At 36.3% G+C, this 21,538-nt stretch overlaps 1 protein-coding gene and 1 pseudogene across 15 annotated transcripts in view; both read left to right on the forward strand.

Annotated features, from left to right (window-relative positions):
• NRXN1 (neurexin 1) overlaps positions 1-21,538 on the forward strand; it is a 1,082,241-nt gene that overhangs the window by 713,482 nt on the left and 347,221 nt on the right. The window lies entirely within an intron of this gene.
• On the forward strand, positions 14,948-15,064 carry LOC131412298 (U4 spliceosomal RNA; annotated as a pseudogene).

The raw sequence follows: 21,538 nt of genomic DNA on the forward strand, positions 1-21,538 counted from the left end.
GTGTTTTATTGTGGTTGTTACGGCTTTGTGGTTTTGTGTGTGTGTGTGTGTGTGTGTGTTAAGAAATCAGAGCATTACTGAGAAAAATATACAACAAACTGATTTTCTATGAGTGGTAGAATCATCAGTAATGTACATTTTCTTATTTATATTTCTTTTTTCCAAATGTATGTTAACGTTATAATCAGAATTAAAAAATGTTTCCGAAAGGGGGTAAAATCATGGCATTTTAGGTTGAGAAAGGACTTTGAGATCACCTAGTCCAGCACCCTCATTTTAAATGTGAGAAAAATGAGGCTCAGAGGGATTCAGGAATTGTTTCAAGCCTCCCAGGACTCGGGTTAGGACCCGCTTGAGCATTAGTGTAAATGCTGATTCGTTTTCTCAGATTCTTGGCATTAGTCTTCATGATCCTTGTGGAGAATACACAGTCCTCAGAATCTTTTATTCTAACTCTCTTATACTTACAGAGAAACTATACTTATGTTTCCATTTGCACTTCAACACTACTAAAACCACTCTTTATCTGAGCACAATGGCATTTTGAAAAACAGATTCAGAACATCACTGATTTCAGTGCACATATAATTATCTGGAGTGAATTTTTTCTCTGACTGAGGGATTAGAACTATTCTGGTCTTATGAGTGATGAAAGATGAGAAGAAGGAATGTGATTCATCTAGAAGAAGGAACTTGCTCATTGTAGTTGTGGATTGCTTCTGATTTGAGCTGAGGAGGAAAGGGAAAGGAGGGATGAAGTATTTTCAGAGAGTTGTTTTGATTTTTAAAGTGGCAGGACCCTCTTCTTTTTGTTTTTCCCTCCAAACAAAATTATGCAGAGCCTGCATGGGAAATAGATGAAAGTGAAGCTTATCTTTTTGAAGCAGGAAAGGTGTCTGCAGACACTAGCATTTCTTAACATTCCTTAGTATTCAGTTGAGAGGAAGACTAGCTTCTGCCATCAAAGACTGAAGTCTCTACATAAAGACTCTCCTATAACCAGCATCTACTTGTTCTGAAACTTTCATCTTGAGCATGAAAAATGCATATTTTTTTCCTCTTCAGTATTCCCAGATTTCAAGAGTATCAATGGAAACAATTGTGTGTAAATTATTTTTGTCAATAATCATATTGATTAAACTACATTAAGTATTGTTAGGTTAACAAATTCCCTGTGTATTGTGCTTATATGCTAATGTATAAGACATTTAGAATAGAGCTCCACGTGACAGCTGCCAGGCAAAGTCTCTGTGCCTGGCACAGATTCTATCTGCCAAGTGGAAGGTGAACAGGTAATATCATGAAAGTGTGAGACATCGCTCTTCAGTATCCTCAGTTAGCTTCTCTTCGTCCTTTCTCTTCCCTGAAGACATTAAATATCCCTGCAGTGTTAACATCTTCCACAAAAGAGAGGATCTGATAACTTTCATTTACACTTTTGTGTAATTGGCCTGGCTACTCTTGGGCTGAGATGCTATTCATGACCTCAACTAAGTAGTGGCATATATCTGTGTGAGCTTTGTATCTGCTTAAGTGTACAATTCTTGCTGTGCATTTTGATGCCTGCCTAGATTTCCTCTGCTCACAACTAACCCATCACCATGTGCCCAAAGAGACTTAAGCTTGCTGGCACTCAAGAGCAGATCAAGCAAATGACCTCGGGGCCCACAGCTTCCAGGGCAGGAAGACTGCTTGAAGGGTTATTTGGTCTGTCCTTCCTCCTCTTTCTGTGGTACCTGATTGCCAAAATAACTCATGAGCATCCTAATAAACGCTCATCCCAAGAGTCTTAGTGGTATGGAGGAATCAAGTCATAATGGTATAATTGTGAGAGGTCGGGGTGGGAATTGGGGAAGCTGGAGTGAGCAGAATAGAAGGCAAAAAGAACAGAATATAATTATTCACCATCCTGACCTTGATTAATAGACCCTGATGCAATAATTCTTGATATATTGGAATTTATACTACAGTTTCATAGCTCAGCTCAAGCTTACTTTGTCAGAAAAAAATTCCCTACCCATATCATTCAATAGAAATCTCACTTTCTTCTGAACTTATTCTTTGTAACATTCATTTACCTTTATATAATGTTACCTTATACTTATTATCTCTTAATATATATGACCAGTATCCTCAGCTATCAATGTTTAAATCTTTTATGCCTAAGGCAGTGTCTTAGTCTCTTAGTCAGTTTGGGCTGCTTTAATAAAAGTACTATAGACTGGGGGGCTTAAACAACAGACATCTATTTCTCACATTCTAGAGGCTGGGAAGTCTGAGATCAAGAAGCTAGAAAATTTGGTGTCTGGTGAGAACCCTCCTCTGGGTTGCAGACTGTGGACTTCTCATTGTATCCTCACATGGTGGAAAGATAACAAGACTGCTCTCTGGGGTCTCTTTTATAAGGGCACTAGTCTCATTCATGAGGTCTGTACCCTTATGAATTAATTACCTCCCAAAGGCCCCACTTCCTAATACCATCACTTTAGGTGTAAGAATTTCAACATATGAATTTCTTTTGGAGGGCAGGGGGATACACATTCAGTCCATTGCAGACAGTGACTCTCAAGGGAGCTGTGAGAACTCATCCGAGTTCCCTGGCATGCTCTAACGAATTGCTTATGTACTACTTATGCACACTCAAGTTTGAGACTCACTACCTCTGTCAAAACCTAAAATTCTTTAGCCAGGAGATGGAGGGTGGTTTATTTTTGTCATGGTTTTGTTTCTTTGTTTATTGGTTTTTAGTTGGTGATGAACAAGGTAGCTGACATTGCAGTAGATTTATTTGGCTCACCTTAGGAGTGAAGCTGATGTAGTCATTTTCTAATGACTGGATAAGAAGAAGTGAAAAGATTCAGAAGGGCAGTGATTTGAATTGTCTTCTGAAAAGATTCAGAAGAGATCTCCTACCCCTAAAACACACCTTGGTTTTAGCATGTGTGCAGGCCAGGAGCCAGGGATGGGAATTTTGGAGGTATACTCAGGAGAATAACCTGAACTGTCAGAGGGGAAAATATCAAATGCATTGAAAATGTTAAAGCACTGTTAAAAGCACTGTCAAAAATAGCTAGATTGAGAATTTAGATCATGGGCCTGTGACCACGTGTAACAACTGCAAAATTTTCCAAGATAAAAAAACCAAAAAGAACAAACAGCCGTCTCATAGACCTACCACCACCTTGTCCACATCAGCTGTGCCTGTGCCATCTTCTTTTTCCCCCTCTATAGTATGACTGCCCTCCAACCCTGCATGTCTCTGTTCAACTTCTAATAGTACAACCCTTCACTCAAGGTGGAAAATCAAGATCCTGAAGGTGTGAATATCCATGTTCCTCCTGTGAGCTAGGAATGAGGGAGAAATCTCAGAATTTGCTTGGACTGGCTACAGGTAAACTTGTTAGGAGTCTTGCCTGGGAGAAAAATTGTCAAGCAAATGAAATTGCAGTAATGGATGAATTAGGTCAAACTCAGACAATAGTGAATTTATGTAGTGATTAATATTACTAATAAAGAATTATTGCATCATATGTATTAATTAAGGCAAGGATGTTGACTAACTATACTCTGTTCATTTTTTTTTTTCTTTTTGGTGAGGAAGATTTGCCCTGAGCTAACATATGTTGCCAATCCTCCTCTTTTTGCTTGAAGAAGAGTGGCCCTGAGCTAACATCTGTGCCCATCTTCCTCTATTTTGTATGTGGGTCGCCATCACAGCATGGCTTGATGAGTGGTGTAGTTTCGTGCCTGGAATCCGAACCCGAGAACCTGGGCCGCTGAAGTGGAGTGCGCCGAACTTAAGCACTACGCCCCTGGGCTGGCCCCTATACTCTGTTCTTTTTGCCTTCCATTCTGCTCACTCCCATTTCCTGATTATCACCCTATCCTCTCTCAGTTAAACCGTTATGACTTGATTCGTCGATATAGTTCCCTTCCTTCAAGTGCCTCGGTATTTTTTTTTGTTTATATTTGCATTTCTTTATGTTTATATTTTTTTATATATATATTTAGGATGCTCCTGAGTTTGGGGGCAATAAGGAGCCACAGATGTTGGTGGAAGGCCAAGCCAAATATCCCAAGCAGTCTCCCTGCCCTGGAATTTGAATAGTAGTGAAAGAAGTTTTAATTTTTTAAAAGAATGCAGCTGTCCTCCACTTTTTATACAATGTAATTATTTGTTTATTGTAATTCAAAACACAAAGAGCAGTGGTTGCACATTATTTAAAGACCATCATGATATAACAATAAAGATAAATCTAGGGTCTTCTTGAGTTGATGGTTTCCATAGGACAGCGTGAGTTGTTATGTGCAAAGTGTACCCACAAGTTAATGGATAACAATCCCATATGAGTCATATTTGTCACTAAAAGGTGTTCAGGTATCAGTGTGTTTACACATACAATGATTTTGGTTACTGTAGCATTTTCTATTTGGCTTTTTTACTATGTGAAATATAACCAAACATACAGAAAAGTAAACTGAACATAAATTTGTGGCTAAGTGACTCATCACAAAATAAACACTTGTGTAAACACCACATGTGTGGGTCAAGCCAGTTCCCCAGAACCTGTCCACGTGCCCCAGACCTGTCATTTCCCAGCTCCTCATCCCAAAGGTAACTACTCTTTTTACTTCTCTCCCTAGAGTTTAGTTTTTCATATACTTAAAATTGATAAAAATGAATCATACAGTACATATTCTTTATCTCTTTCCTCTTTCATGCAGTTTTGTGTTTGTGAGATTCGTATATATTCTTGTGTGTAGCTAGGTCATTTTTTATAGCTATGTAGTATTTTGTTTTCTAAATATAGCAAAATGTCTTTATCTAATTTCTTGTTGATAGACATTTGTGTTGTCTCCTCTTTGAGGCTATTATCAATAAGGCTGCTCTGAACATTCTTTTCCATTTCTCTTGGTGCATACTTGCACACATTTCTATTTGGTATAAGACAGGAGTGGAATGTGGAATGCTGGGCCATAGGATGTGTATTTCTGCAAGTTTAGTGGATGATGTTAAACTGTTTCCCACAGTGGCTGTACTAATTTACATTCCCACAATATTTTGTCTACATTTGGCATTGTTGTTCTTTTCAATTTGAGTCCATTTGATGGCTATTTATAGATTTCTGTATTTCCTTTTGAGTTTTGTGGTGTGACTCTCCTTTTCCAAAAGAGTTTCCATTTGTATCTTGGGCACACATATAAACATACTTGTTCACTACTTCTGGATATGGGAATAGATGACATTGGAGATATATGTTTTTATACTTCAAGACATAGAGCCAAATGTTCCTCTGGCAACTACTCTTTATTTCTATAGATTTGAAGACACTGTGTAATCCATATCATGCAAGCATTTGGATATTTTTGCATTCCAAATTTCTAATTATAATTTGTTTGGCATTTCTTTCTATAATGAAAAATATTTTTGAAAGTTCAAAAGTAAATATTGTGCACTGAGAAAAAATTCTCTCTCATTTAATTTTTTTCACCATCGTCATTTTTCTCCCAAATTTCTAATTCTTCATAAGCAGCACTGTAACTTATATCATAAATTCTGGCTACCTCCGGTGTGGCTGTGAGGGGAAGGCACAGCTGGTTGGCTGGAATGATCCATCCAGGATTGTCAGTGCAGGGCTTCCTCATTCTTGGTCTCATGGGGGTTTAAGAGCCCTTGGAGAACGAAAACTCATACTCTGTAAATAGATTCTTATCTGCCATGGTGCTATCTCTAAATATTCAAAGCAACATGCTTAGTTTGTAACTAGAGACCCTCCAACATTACCTTTTGGTAAGTCATCTGGGAGCATATGATCTTCTATGATGTGTGGGGTTTTTTTGAGATAATTTGTTAAATTGAACATTATGGAACTCCATTGTGATTTGATTAAGCAATCTTTGAAACTAGTTTTGTTTTCAAGAATAGATGAGATAACCCTTGACAATCATGATCCTTTTGTAAGCCTGTGTTACATAATGTACTATTTAATAGAAGAGTAGACGGCATTACTCTTCTTAGCTTATTTCTCCCGTGTTGAAATTTTTAAAAGGCTACATTTATTTTTGGTGCACAGGTTTACCTAAAGGTTTTAATAGTCATGCAGCCTTTGCCATTATCTAGGAAAAAATGGAACTTATGTTGTACAAAGGATAGGATACTGCATTTGTTTTCTTCAAAGTTTTTAATTTGAAAAATATTAAGAAATGTAGTAATGTAAAAAAAATCACCCATTATCTCACCACATGATAATTATAAATATAACCTTATAAAGTAAGATGTTATAATCTCTCTGTTCTGTTAGTCTCTTCTCAAATTCTCCTTTCTCCCCTCTCTTAGTTTATATCAATTATATAAACATATGTAATTATGCATAAATATACACATAAATATGTTTTAAAAAAATGGCACCATGACATCCAAATGTAGTTTAGAGTTTAAATTTGGATATGTTCTCTAATAATTCTAAAAGTATTACCTTGATTAATACTTGTTACAGATTTAATTTTTGAAGTAATAAGTAATATTCAAACCAATAGATAATTCTGTAAGGAGAGTTGTTTGAGGACAGAATATGCTGTATTCTTGTACACTTGCCTGAGGAGGACTCTATTTTAGCAGCCTAGAATCCAAATAGAAACAAAATATCATTTCAGAGAGTACAGGATGCAGTGCTCAAATTGAGCAGCCTTGGGCACAAAGGATCATTGCTTCTTTCAAAGCCTCATTCTGAATAAAATATATTGAGCGGCAGTTGGTTATTTTTCCTCCCTTTACAAGGTTGCAATTTGAGTTTTCTGTGAATATGTGTTGGGAGTTAGAGGACCTAGAGATTTGTTTTCCCCATTGTAAGGTGAACCTTTGCAAGTGGCCAGTTAGGTTATCCAAGAGGTGAAGGAAGGGAGCAGTAAACAGTCTTGGTCAGAGTAGTTCACGAGCAGCCTAATCAGCTTGAGCTGTTGCCTTGGCATACCCCAGCACGAACAGGAGCAAGACACTCTCTCCCTCCTCATGCTTTGCATTTGCTCTCTGCTCCTGACAGAGACCCCGGGATGGAGCCAGAGGCATCAAAACCATATTTTACCTACACTTAGTGTTAAATAAATACTTGTGGGCTGACCTTGAAATCTATCATTTCAATTAAATAATAAATATTTATTAAATTATTATTCTGTTTAAAGCTGACAGCACTAAAGCAGTTTTCTGCACACAAGGAGTTTCCATAGTACTTGTGGAGATATGACAATGTTGAAAATAACTATAATAGATGACAAGAAAAATGCCATGAAAGAGGCTTGATGAGCCATGACTCAGACGGCATGGAAGGTGGACAGCACCTTATTGATGGTTCACCACCGGGGTCAAAATATCACAACCCGTTGAAGACAATCAATCAATTCCTAGTTTGAGTTAGCTAGGCTATGGGTGAAGAGGGGAAAAAATAACCCTCACCGATGAGATTGGCTGATTTGTAGGCCCTCAGACTTCAAAGCACACTGGGACATCTTGTTAAAATACACAATCTCATTCTGTAGTTCTGGAGTGGGGCCTGAGATTCTGTATTTCTCCAAGCTCCCAGGTGGTGCTGACGCTGCCAGTCCTGGGACCACACTTTGAGTAACAAGGAACTAGATCATATGAGAAGCAAAGCAACAACAACAACAAACAAAAACAAAAGCAAAGCGCCTCTTAAAACACTCTTTTGGATGTTAAAACTAACACCCAAAAACTCTTAACTTACCTGACAAAAGTTGACAAAAGACGTTGAGTCTTCATCCTGTATGATGGTAAATCAATCCATTGGTCATTTGCCTTGATAGATATTTTCTTTCAAGGTTTTAATAACTGAAGGCAACTGAGGAAGGCTTAGTTTCATGATTTGCTAAACCAGGGCATCAAAAGAGAAGGTAAACCTTCATATCGAGAGCTATGTCTAAGACTGGAGGTTAAGAGTGAATCTTAAGCAATTTTTGGAACATTCAGTAGTAATAATCTGAAGACAAAACCAGAATTTCTTCTCTGGTTTGAAACAGAAGCCTTCAGTGAGAGTGAAAAATTCATCTCTCCATCAAATTTAATAGCATGATCGTTAGATATAGAATTTTCATTCATCTCCTAAATACATCAGAGGACATGTTATGCATAGTGTACATGAATGAAAAAAAATTGTCATCATTACAGTTGAATCTGATAAATATTTATAAATAAAACTAAGGGGGAGATTATTTTTCTCTCTTCTACCTTCCATGTTTCTGCCTCCATTAGTTCTTATGGCCTAAAACACAAGACTGTGGATATGGCAACTACAGTATAGAAAAGCAGTTTATTCAGTAAATCTCTCCTTTATCCCAGACTGCAGTAAGTGAAAGATGATTCCCACTGCTCTGTGAATCGAACTCTTTAAAACATGATCTGAGAACAAACATATCAACAGGAATTGCAACCAGAGAGGTTATGGTATGTGGGAGCCAACATTTGGTAGAGCAATGTGATTTCCATATAGGTCTCTGCTTCAAACTGATTTTGAAGAAACAGAAGAGTCCATTTTAATATGAAGCCTTCTTCTACATAGCAGTAACAATAGTAATTATAATAACTGCAAAATTTCATTGAATACTTACTACCTTCTCATTACTATGCTCAATATTTTACATGTTATTTAATTTAAGCTTCATGATAACTCTGTGAGCTTACATATGTGATTTCATTTAAGCCACACAATAACTCTGCGAACTAGGTACTAACATTTTCCCCATTTTATAGATAAGGAAACTGAGGCCTAGAGAGGTTAAATAACTTGTCCTAGCACATAGCTGATCAGGATTTATTGATCCTTAATCCCGCTCAACCAAGGAATAAAATCCACTCACAGATCTCAGTCCTAAATTTATCCACAACTGTAGTCAATACATCTTGAAAGTTAGGAACTTTGCATGTATAGGGCCCAAAACAGCTCAGAGGTGTACACACAGGCTTCAGAGTCTTAATCCTTTGTTTTCTTGGAGAAGCAATAGACAAGGTTATATCCTACAAGGCAAACCCACCCAAATCTTAGTGACAGATGGATTAAACTTAAAAAAAGGAACTGTAGTGCAGGATAGATGTTAGCTTAAGTAAAAATCCTTTTAAGAAGATGAATCTCTTGCCGAATTATCACTCAGCAAGCATGAGTATTTACTAAGTTCTTGCTATATGGCAAGTATTGTGCTAAAACTCAAAAAATGCTATATTGCAAAGGCAAATAGTTTGGGGATTTTTACCTCTATTAGTGGATATATATATATATATATGCAGAACTGACAACATAACAAGCTTTATTTCATTTAGATGTACCCCTCAGGCCTTTAGCCCTAAAAAGAGGTTCTTTCCAAGAACCAGACGTGTAATGAGGTCTGTTTTACCCATTAGTCTATTTGCAGAAACCTGTTTGGAAGAGGAAAGATTGGGAAGGTTTTGAGTTACTTTCCCTAGGATCTCAGGACAGCACTGTAGTGTGAACTTGGAGGGGACTTTGGAGGAAGGGCTAATTTGAGCAAGTGCAATTAATAATTGATTCCAGAGAGGCAGCTGGCAAGTCTCCCATAGTGGCATCAAAAGGAACAAGAAAATTAGTCTAGACAATGCAGGTTAGGAGCATGTGGCCTCTCTGCTTTTCCTGGGTGACAATTTGGCCTGATTTTGTGCGTTAATGAAAGAGTGTCCGCCAGGGTCTGCCAGAGGAAAGCAGGCCAGAATTTCATATATGTGAAGACGAATTTGTCACAGGTGAGGATTTACCACATACAGGAGGAAAGATTTTTTTCCTCACAAATTGCATTGGGGTTACATTCTAAAACAGCTCCCAGACACATTGAACAGACCTAAGAGGTCCCAACTCTCATATTACAGATGAAGGAGACCGAGGCCCTCACAATTAGCGGCAGAGGTAGCACTGGAATCCAGAGCTCCTGATTTCCCACCAACTTAGAGGGGAAACTGTGTGGCCTGGTAAAAAGCTGTACAATACAATTGCACAGACATTGATGTTTGAGTAGTTTTCAATTTGGATTCAGAAGAATATCTTGTTTTACATGCTGTATTTTTATTTGAGTTCCAAATGATAACTAAGGTAAGTCTAACAAAATTGTAGTCAACCATCTTCATAAAAAATAAAATAAAATGCATCAAATAAGAAATTTATAGATGGAAAAGGACCTTGGATAAAATGTCCAACTCTAGGCAATTAAAGTATTGAGAAAAATATCCCTCTTTTCATTCAATGATTTTTGTAATAGGGAGATCCCTTTATATTAGGTCCCAAAATTATAGCTAATATTTAGAGCAGCTTTTGTGTGTCCGACACTTCATTAAGTACTTTACAAACATATCTCATTTAATCCTTACCAAAGCCATCAGGGATTAGCAATCTATCCCCATTTCACAGATGAAGAATACAAGGCTAGGAGAAATTAAATAACTTGTTCAAGGTTACACTGTTGGATGAGTGGTGGTCTCAGGTCATTAACTAAAATCTGTCTGACTTCCTGTCTTCCCTGTTCTTCAGCCCTGTGGATACTGCCTCTCAATAAATATGAATGCCAGCTTGAATACAGTGTGCACAAAACTCCATAAATGAGATCATTTCATCTCAGACAGTTTCCAAAGGAAAGTTATATTACTGATTACCTGGAGCTTATCATTTCCTTTTCTTTTTTCCATTTCTTTTTTTCTAGTGTTCACCCAACCTTTCCAGATATATGTGAATAAATCCAGAGAAAGGATAAGGGGAAGCGTTGACAGTCATTAGTTATTTCAGTGGATCATGGTTTAAGTAAAGTCATAATGGAAGCATTTGAGAGTAAAACAGGAATCATAAAATAGTCTTTTCGTGGTGTTTTTACATAGACATGGTTTCAGTATATTGAGTCTGATCACCAATTATAATGAAAAATGAAATTGTGTCGAGTCTACACTGGGTTTGAGGTAAAATCTCAGACTTTTACATATATTCAGAATGAGCAATTAAATTTACTGTAATTTCGTTTGCAACCTTTCTGTGTTCTACTCAGATGACCAGGAGTAATGCCAATTAGGGCCTGTTGTTAAATAGACTCTCCCCACTAATTAAACTGTATTTCAGGCTTTAGAGACGTTCATAATTAGAGGACTCCCACAATCAAAAAGTTAAGCTTTTTCTTGATCTTTGCCTAATCTGACATTTCCTTAAACTTTCAAAACATATAACGATGATAAACCAGAAACCAAATAAAAGGAAGAAAATAAATGCACAAATTAGAGTAGACAGTACCTCAATTTTTTTTTCATGCATCTATTGTTCAATATATGGCATTGGTATTGTTATGCATTATTCAGGAAGCTAAAGAACTGGTTATTAAAAAGACTTACAATAACACATATAACAAGAAAAAACACTTCAGCCCTTAATCCTTTCTTCAGGTTAGTATTCCATCTAAGCCAAGGCTTCTGCATTTTGATTATACTCAAAAATGTCAGTATTAAAAGTTAGAAACGGAGTCAGTTTCCACTTTAACTGAAGTGTAGGAGGAGGGGCACAAAGAACACATCAATTTTGAATTGGAGCTAATATAATCAGTGACTTGATTTGTATTAAAAAATGTAAATGTTTCTTTGAAATCTGACTTGGCCTCTGAAAGGGAAAAGTACTTGCTGAGAAATCTGCATCGATAGAGCAAATCCTACTTGCAAAGTAGAAACCAGTCTTGTTGGCTTGAGTAGATCTCAAGTCAGCTGTGAAATTCATAATCTTTTATCCGTAAAATAGCTTATCCTCTGAATGACAAAATTATTTTTAAGCTGTTTGCCAAGTCTAAAGACAAAAGGCTCAGTGTGCACACCTGAGTGCCAGCTTCAGGCTGGCTTTTCAATAGACAGTTGTTTTCTTAGAGGGTCACAGGTGCTACCATTCTGAATTAATCAGTGTGAATAACGCTTTAATAAGTCAGATGTCATTTATTTTATTAGTAGAAGTCCAATACCATAGTGACTTAAGGAGCAGCCCCAGACTACTCAATGAGTTCAGTGCTTTGTACCAAGTAATATTTTTTAGGGTGGCCCACTTTTAGTCCTTTAAAGTCCCAATAGATTAATCTAGTTATTCAGTGATTAATTTAATTACCTTGTAAGACAGAAGTCTGAGGCTTCTTCTTGTTTAGTAGTAGCTTTGATTTTTGAAGTACCAGTCATTCTTGAATAATTTACAAGCTTTAGTGCTTTTCTCCTGTCTCATTCTAAATAACACAATCAAGAGGCAACAGGTGGGGGCCAATGCATCCAAGAAAAATCAAAATAGGGTAAATTTGACCATGAAAGAAGGAAAAAGTTATTTCTAAAAGCCCATTCTTGCATGGAGGAACAGGAAATTGGGTAGACAATTTCTCCCTTCATTACAGCTCCCAAGGGCAGGAACATTGGGGATTCCAATTTCAGGGAGACTTTGTCTTGTGTTTCCTCAAGCAGTTCGGATTTTGCAAGGAATGGACTTTGGTAATAGTATAAAGAAAAACAAGCCACAAGTAGACTTTTTCATAAATTTATGACCAATGCTTATCATATCAACTAGTCATTTGATATGAGCTAATCTGGTGACAAAGGAGATTTTTGGTTATTTTAGTATTGTTAATGATCCAAGTTAAGATTTAAAATATTATGAATCTGTTAGCCTGAAACTGTGACTTGAATCCTAAATTTAACAAATAATATTTTTCTTATCTCTGGTATGTGTTTATTATGTAGTTTAATTTTAAATCTAGCTTTTGGATTATCAGTGGAATAGCATGAACAGATTAAAAATAAGGTTACAAAATTCAATTGCTGTTTGAAATTTAGGGCCCTGGATATTTATTAAATATTTGTACATTGAGTTTTTAAAGATTTTTCCCATCATATCTACTTTAATTTTCCTTCTTGTTTAAACCATATGGGAAGAATATTATTTAAATAAAAGTTGATAGTTCTGTGACATTTCAGTTTTAGAAAAAATCAATCCTTTGAGTCTTTAAAATCATATTTAAAACAGTCTTTACTTGTTTTGTCTGGTGGTAATGTGGATACAAGTTAATTTCACTGAGTTAAACTCTAAATACAATTGGATCAACAAGCACGTTGATATTGATGGAGGATGAATATGTATTTAGCATGCATTGAACACTAAGTACTTCACCTTTCATAAAGCTGACTTAGAACCCATTCTTCAGAACACAGCACATTGATAATTAAGGGAGGGAAATTTAGGGGGGCACAAAAAATAGACTTTAATTAATAAGATCTGCTTCTATAGCTCTGTGAAATTGTTTTCCTCTGGGGTTCAAGTAGAAAGGAGGGGCATTTTTGTTTATATCTTACCCAGCTGCAAAGAGAGAAGTCCCTGAACACTGATGCTGAAAATGGCTTTAGCTGGCTCCTGGGGACTTTTGACTCACTGCATACAGGAGTATATGCTACATATAGCTATAGTTCATTGCTACTACTACCTGTGTTTTCCTTGGTCTATGGAATATTTTCAACTCTCACTTAATCAAAGCTAGTTCATATCTCCAAGGGGCCTAGAAAATTGTCAGCCCTTTCAGCTTGTTTAGTTTATTTAATAGACCACATTGTCTTTGATCCCTATTGTATTCTATCAAAAATTTACTTAATATGCAGAGTTCTGGATACACTTTGGGTTTATCTCTCTAGGGTTTGGTTGACAATTTATTTCAGTGTACTAGGTCAGAAAAGGCATTCTGTCCAGAATAGATAACAGTAGAACACATTTTTCAGTTTCTATAATCATGATGAATGTACCCAGCCTTCTCAATATGGCATATCTTTTCAGCTGCATCTTAATACATCTATGGCTGTAATCTTATGTGTCAGGACTTTCAGCTAATTGGGATAAGTTATGTATGTCTACATTACCATTGTGATCTATAAATGCTATTTTATCTGAAGCTATATAGACAAAAACTTCCTGTATTATAATGCTCGATTAATTTCTTTGCAACTCAAGACTGCTGAGGTATACTTGCAGGTCTCACATTTTGCAAATACATCAAGGAGGTCAAAGGCTTCCCATTAATAATTATGCTGGATATACTTAACTAGTGTATTTCATAGGATAGTAAGTATTGAAGAGTAAATGGAATTATTTTTTATCTAAAATGTTTAAAAAATAATCTAGAGGTGAATAGACCTCTGATTTTGTGAGTTTTAAGAACAAAAGTGAAGATGTCTTCCAATAAACTTTGGCTCAGTCTCAAAAATGCCAATTTTCGTGGCATAGTCTGCTTATTAAAAGATTTTATTACTTACACTGAAATACATATGAGAGATTTACAGAGAATAGTTACAAGAAAGAATATTTAGGGCTTGATATCAAAGTGCTGTTGTTCAGAGGGATAACCAGTTGTGGAAGTCTGTAGGTATGATAGACACATCATGATTAATGCATGATAATGACTTGAGTTGGATGTAAAGAATAGAAGCTGAAAAAGAGAAATGTGGCAATCCTGAAATGTGATTAATAAAACTTTCATGAGTTTCAATTAATTTGTCAGTTCAGCTCCAGCCAAACTTTCTTGGTATTGAGGAAATAGGCATAGTTTTGCCAGAAACTCAACATTCTATATAATAGTCTTTCTTAAAAAAATTACACACTGTAAAGTATGTATGCAGTTCATGGATGGGTATGTGAAAATGTAAGTATGGAGTGAACATAAAGACTACTGATTAATGATGCAGATGGCTGTGAATAAATTGGACATGCTCTCAGGTGGTATATGCTTGAGGGAAAAAATGTGGACTGATTATTACTCTCCTCCTTACTCCAGTGCGATCCAAAGAAGATCAATTTATAGCAATGCACTTCTAGATCTTTTGACCCGTAGGTGCTGTTCTAGACAATCTGAGTCCAGGAAAGTTTTACTTTACTTTCAATAAAACTCTTTTCTAAGCTTTGTGCAGTGGCAGTATCGTAGCCAATGAGGTTTATCTGAGGCACGATTATTGCTAATTGAAAACTCTTTTCTAACTATTAAAAATGAATATGTATGTACGTATGGATGAATATGTATGTATGGGTAGATGGATAAATAGATGGATGATCTGTCTGACTGTAATAAATAAGCAAATGCAGATTTATTTCTCAAATTGGCAGTAAATATTCTGAACTGTTATTTCTCCCCCCTTTCTTTAAAATGCAATTAATAACACAATGTAGGGGGTCTGGCCATGTGCCTGGTGGTTAAGTTTGGTGCGCTGCACTTTGGCAGCCTGAGTTCACAGGTTTGGATCCTGGGCACGGACATACACTACTCATCAGCCGTGCTGTGGCTGTGACCCACATACAAAATAGAGGAAGATTGGCACAGATGTTAGCTGAGGACTAATCTTCCTCAAGCAGAAAAAGAGGAAGATTGGCAACAGATGTTAGCTCAGGACGAATCTTCCTCAGCAAAAACAAAAACAAAAAAAACACAATGTAGGGATACTTGTAAACATCTTAAGGACCATAAGCTTCAATAAAATATAGTGTTCTCCTTGACACTGGCATAATGAAAGACATATTCAGCCATGTGCTGGGTACTCATGTGCAGAAACAAAGTATTCCTTTAATTTGGGAGAATGTTTATTAAAACATATCACATTTATATAAGAACTTAAAGTAGATATTAGTATAACTTCCAGGTTTACAAATCACAACTGCAATTCATTTTCCAAATTGGAAAATGGAGGGTAGAAGTCACTTTAATAGAATTGGTCTTAGTAATTAATTGTCAGTCAAGACATTCTTGACTTCTGGCATGGTAGATTTTGTAATCTATAACTGTCAGTGAAGGTGACTGACAAAATTGCATCTTGAATCCACAAGTAATCATTTGCCCTTCTTATGTATTAATTGGTTAAATTCTTCATTATTTCAAGAATACAGAAAGCCCTATGGCTCTTGGTTTAATTCTGAAACTTTAGTTAAAATTATGTAAAGCAAAGAGGCTATTCCTTATTGAAACATTGAAAACCTGAGTCTCTGCAAAAAGAATATGGATTCATTCCTTGGTATTTGGGGATAGAAGAAAAAAAAATCTCAAAGAGATGGGCTCTGTTCTTTGTCATATAAATGCCAGGTACCAGTTTGGAGGGCAAAGAAAAATTAAAAAGAAAAAAAATCTCGTTATGTTTGTTATAGCATATTCCCTTTTCTCCATTCCACTGAAAACATAGTTTTCTGAGACTCATCATACTCCAAAGGCCTATCATATTAAGGGAAAACCACAAAAGAGATCTTTGGAAAGATCCTTGTAGTTGGAGGAGGCTGGATTTTGAATTCCTTGAGGGGAAGAATGTCTCATTCATGTTTATAACTCTTCCACTCTCACCAATCACTTTGTCCTTGGCACTTGAGAGGCATGATGCTAACAGAATACAAAACAAATGGGTAATGTGCGTGCCTCACCTTGATTCTTTATGCTATACATCTGTGCCCTTTTTCGACTCTCTAGTGCTCCTGTATTGCTGGATCAGGTCTTTACTCAGCAATAGCTGATAGGCCAGGGTAATTCCAGAGGTTCTAGGGACCAGCTACATAAAGGGCTGCAGGGTGCAGAGTGTCCTATAGTACCCTGCTGACCATATGAAGTGATCACTTTTCCCTTGTAGAAGAGGAAAAGCAGCAATTGCGTTAATAAATCCATCCAAGTTTACATTTTTAAATACAGATAAACAGTTGTGAACAAATGGATTACCTCTTAATTTATTAAACAGTACTTATTGAATATTCAGTAAATATATGGTATTATGCTAAATGGTGTGACCAAGCATATGGACTCTAGAACTGAACTGCCTGGATTCAGACCTTGGACCTACTGCTTACTTGACCTCTCCGTGCTTGAATTTGACATCTGTAAATGCAGATAATAAGTTACTTTTTAGATTATTGCATTATTTATTTATTTATTTATTTTTTATTTTTATTTTTTTTAAACTTTATTTATTTTTACCCCCAAAGCCCCAGTAGATAGTTGTATGTCACAGTTGCACATCCTTCTAGTTGCTGTACGTGGGACTCTGCCTCAGCATGGCCGGGGAAGCAGTGCGTCAGTGTGCGCCCGGGATCCGAACCCGGGCTGCCAGCAGCGGAGCGCGCGCACTTAACTGCTAAGCCATGGGGCCGGCCCTATTGCATTATTTAATGAGTTAATATATTAAAAGCACCTAGAATACTGCCTGGCACATGGTAAGTGCTGCAGTGTTCTTACTATTGTATAGTTTCTGCAGCAAGTAAATGAGGCCTCAATTAAAAATGGCTTAAACAAAACCAAAATTTGTTTACCTCTCGTATAAGAGTCTGAGCAAGAAAATCTAAGCTCTGAGCAATAAAATCTGAATGAGGTGGCTCTTTTCTGTAGAATTTTCAGAATTCTGTCCTTTGGTTCCAGTAACTCTGAGGGGTTGTCCTCATCTGTTTGGTTCAAGATGGATACTTGCATAGGAAGGGAAGAAGAAGGCCAGATTCCCCTTAAATGGCATGACTTGGAAGTTGCCCTTATCACTTCTGCTCACTTATTATTGGCCAGAACTTTGCCACATGGGGAGACTGGAAAATTCTTTCTTTATATCGTATGACCATGTGCCCAGCTCAAAGTTCTATTCCCTGTACAAGGGAAGCAGGGAAGAAAGTTTAATATTAGGAGGACAATTCTCAGTCTCTGCCATAGATCAACTCACATAGAGTCAGCACAGAAATGACTTTTCTACCCAGAGCTGATGGACTGTAGTATTGATTTTCCATAGTATACTCAAATACAGGGGAGAAAAGTACTTCTGCATTTTTCAGACATAGGTACATAAGTACAACTCAAATCATTGTTTATAATTAAGTTATTTCTGGTGTCATAGGATCAGAATGGTCTTAACCACTTCATTTAACACAACTTTCAATCTTAAAAAGACATTTTTTTAACTTCAAAACCAATAGTTCCTTTGTGAATATTAACTTTCCTGATTTCTCTTTAGCTTACAAATATCTATTAAAACCATTTGTTCTTTCAAAAAAGAACTAGTCTGATTTTCTTTTTTTCTACTGCTCTATCCCAACTCCTTTCTAAATTAATTTGTTTCTTGACTTCTTTCTTGCTATCTTCTTTCGTATTCTGGGTTAGATAGTATATAATCTTCCCAAATGGCCATTTGGAAGGCTCTGTTCTAGGAATCATTATGGTGATGAAGTTTGATCCTTGGTCTTCTTTAATCACCTTCTTATTTCTTTGAAATCCATTGCTTGACTCTCTCTTCCCTAAGCACTAATTTCAGAAGCTTTAGATTTGTTCATAAAGGCTTAATGGCTTATAGATTGTTTATTAGCCTACGGAAATAGGTTTTATTTAAAACGTAGTCATTTCAAAAGGACTGGAGCAAAGAAGATCAGCAAGTTAGTTGGACTATTTTTATTGCTTTATATGGATGTACAGGTTAACCACATTTCTTCCTTCAACTTTTTAAAAATAAGAAACAAATTCAAGTAATTATTAAACTTATTCTTCAAAATGAGAGCTTGTTATTCACACTATGTACTTAGTATGATTTATTTGTTAAAATCGCGATAGAATAATGATGAGCTACTAAGTGGAAACTAACTGACTAAGTGGTGGAAAAAACACACGCAGACTCAGTAAACTTTTATTGTCCAAGAGGACGAAATATACCAATTCCTCAGAAAAAACAAACTGAAATTATCATTTCAGATAATAAATTTAGAAGTCAGATTTTTTTTTTTAACATTGGGCAATGACCAGCGTATGAAACCATCTTTAGCAGTGCTTCATTCAGTAAATGAGAGCCACAAAAAGCTCCTGGAGAGGACTGGATGCAGATATGGAATAAATGTACTCTTAATGCATCATCATTAGAGCCAATGTACAGCAGACGAGATTTCTAGCTGATGTAGAAATTCAACTTTCCTGCCATATCTACCTTTCCTACTTTGGAAACATTGAAAAGGAAAAGAGGATGCAATTGTATAAAGATAGAAGTGTGAAATCTTCTGTATATAAAAAAATAAATCTGTAAATAAGCCATTTCCTGAAAGGGTCTACATGATTATGTAGCCCAGTTCCTTGAAGTGCTAGTTGGGGTCAGATCAATTTTGAACATAATAAAAGGATAGTGTTTTCTCCTGCGTTATGCCAATACTTTTTGAAAATTTCTTATCTACAGAAGACAGGATCATTATTTGAAGAGTAGATCGGCTACCCATAGAGAGCAGGTATTATCTGAAATAAATGTTCATTTCAAAAAGCAAGTTTGAATGACTTGGGGTTAGCAGCAAAGACACCTCTTAATCATAAAAATCAGTTTTAAGAATCTTGCAAGAGACATGGAATATATCCACAGACTCTAAGCTACATCCATTTCCCAAACATTACGTGTGGAATAAGGCATTGTAAATAGATTATATAACAAATTAGTAAAGTGGTATCCTTAGCAGAAATTTCAGAAGCCAGGTCTGAGGAACCATTCAATAGAAAGGTACTTGCTTATTGAGAGTAGAATCTCTCTCCTGGGGAAAAAAAATGAAGTGGCGGATGAAATATCTTTTTCAGGTTCTGTGGACTTTTTAAGTTGGTGATTTAGCTTGGTCTATAAAGAACTTCATAAACTCAGAAAGGTACTGCAGAAGTCGAGCGGGAGTCTTGATTACTAGCCTGGGGGTTTACGTAATTTTTAGGTTTTCTCACTGAAGGTGTCCCTGGGATTCCCCAACAAATGTTCCAGAAAAAAGTAGGACATCAAAGTGAGGCATGTTAGCCTGTAGGTTAGGGTTGCTTAGAATAAGAAAGTCAAGAAGAGAGTATGAGAAGTGTCTAAATATTTAACTATTTATATTTATATTCCATTTGTGTTGATTTTTCATTCCTTCCTCCTTGAAAAATCTGTACCTTTTAAAAAAAACATTAATTTTAAGTGGTAAAGACATTGGGACCCTGAAGAAAGGGATCAAAGAGGAGACTTTTCACAATCTTTGTTTTAGTTCTTTGGCACTTTAGCACTTATGTCAAATTCATAGTTGAATTAGTTGTCATTTCAAAATCACCTCTTTCTATTCATTCTAATATTAGTATAAAATTAGGCTTATTGGGAAAGGTTAAAGAATTGAGATGTGCTAATCAAGGAAAGGGCAGAGTAAGGAGGAAACTACCTCTGAGCTACGTTGGACTATTTGATTCCCTGAGCATATCAAGGGCCTGGTTTTTGTTTCCTCTCATCCTTTGTCCAGGTCACCCATTTTGCGGTTAGTTGTGGTTGAACTCATCCTTCAAGACCCATTTGAAATTGTTGTCTTTTTAGGAGGTCTTCTTCAACACTGCAAGGAAAAACTAACCTCCCTTTTCTATGCCTATGTCAATAATTTTTATCAACATTATAATCATTTCACTTTCTAGTTTCAATTATTCTGCTATAGTATACCTGTCCCAAGAATTTGTCATACTGATTAAATTACCACCAGGTGTTTGTCTTGGTTCTTGACACTTGAGGCTCCTATTGTGAGGTGTCATGGTAGCGTGGAAAGAGAATACAAACTTTGAAATAAGGCAGACCTAGGTTTGAACTTGGATCCTTCACATATTTGCTTTGTGCAAGTTACCTATAATTTTGGTGAGCTTTAGTTCTAAAACCTATAATATAGAGACAATTAAATACATTTTATAGGGTAGTTCTCTAAAAAAGAAAATTGTAGGTAACCAATGGATATTAGTTCTTATTTGTTTTCATAGCGAACTGACAACTCAGATATTTTCCATGGTCCTTCATCATCAAAGACCTTAAGCACGGCTCTTGCGACAATTGCACAAAGTCAGTAACTATTGAAACAATTTCTCCCTCACTTACTCTCTCAGGCTTCCCTTGTGTAGAAAGTTAGATGGATGAGTGACAAAGGCTTGGAATACTTTATGAGTACGGTAGTTCTATAATTAAATGTAATCAATCTATAATTTATCTAAAACAACTGCATATCAAGTAGGCATGAAACCTAAGCATTCCATTCATCTTCATATAGTCACAGTGAGTATTACTAACACGGTCTGCCTACAAATGCTGTGCCCACTGAGGAAATTCACCTCGTCACAGCCTCTGGAGTAATGACTTTTAGAAAGCAATCATTCTATGTTTTGCATATGCTGGTAATTAAGACAGATTTAAAGGTGCTGCTCTATTGAAATAACTTTAGGGTGAATTCCAGGGAAATTACTGTGATAAACTAGTGAAGCTTTTTACAAGTAAGTGGTGGTTTGTCCTCTCTCCCAGTTGTCTTTCAGTGCAATAAAAATTTAGGATTTGCCATTTACTTGTGAAGTGGTCTGCATTGCGGTTTTGTGACAAATTCCCTTATGCCTACTGACTTGCTCACTCTTTACAGAGTGATTCTTCATCCTCGTTAAAATTTAAGTTATTTTTGTCAGATTGCTTTTTGAAGTAAGTCAGTCTGCAAATCTCCCAAAAGACTGTTGGAATTTGGTAAATTAAGCAATGACAGAATAAAATAAA

The sequence above is a fragment of the Diceros bicornis genome, chromosome 12 (genome assembly GCF_020826845.1).
Source record: "Diceros bicornis minor isolate mBicDic1 chromosome 12, mDicBic1.mat.cur, whole genome shotgun sequence".
Lineage (NCBI taxonomy): Eukaryota > Metazoa > Chordata > Mammalia > Perissodactyla > Rhinocerotidae > Diceros > Diceros bicornis.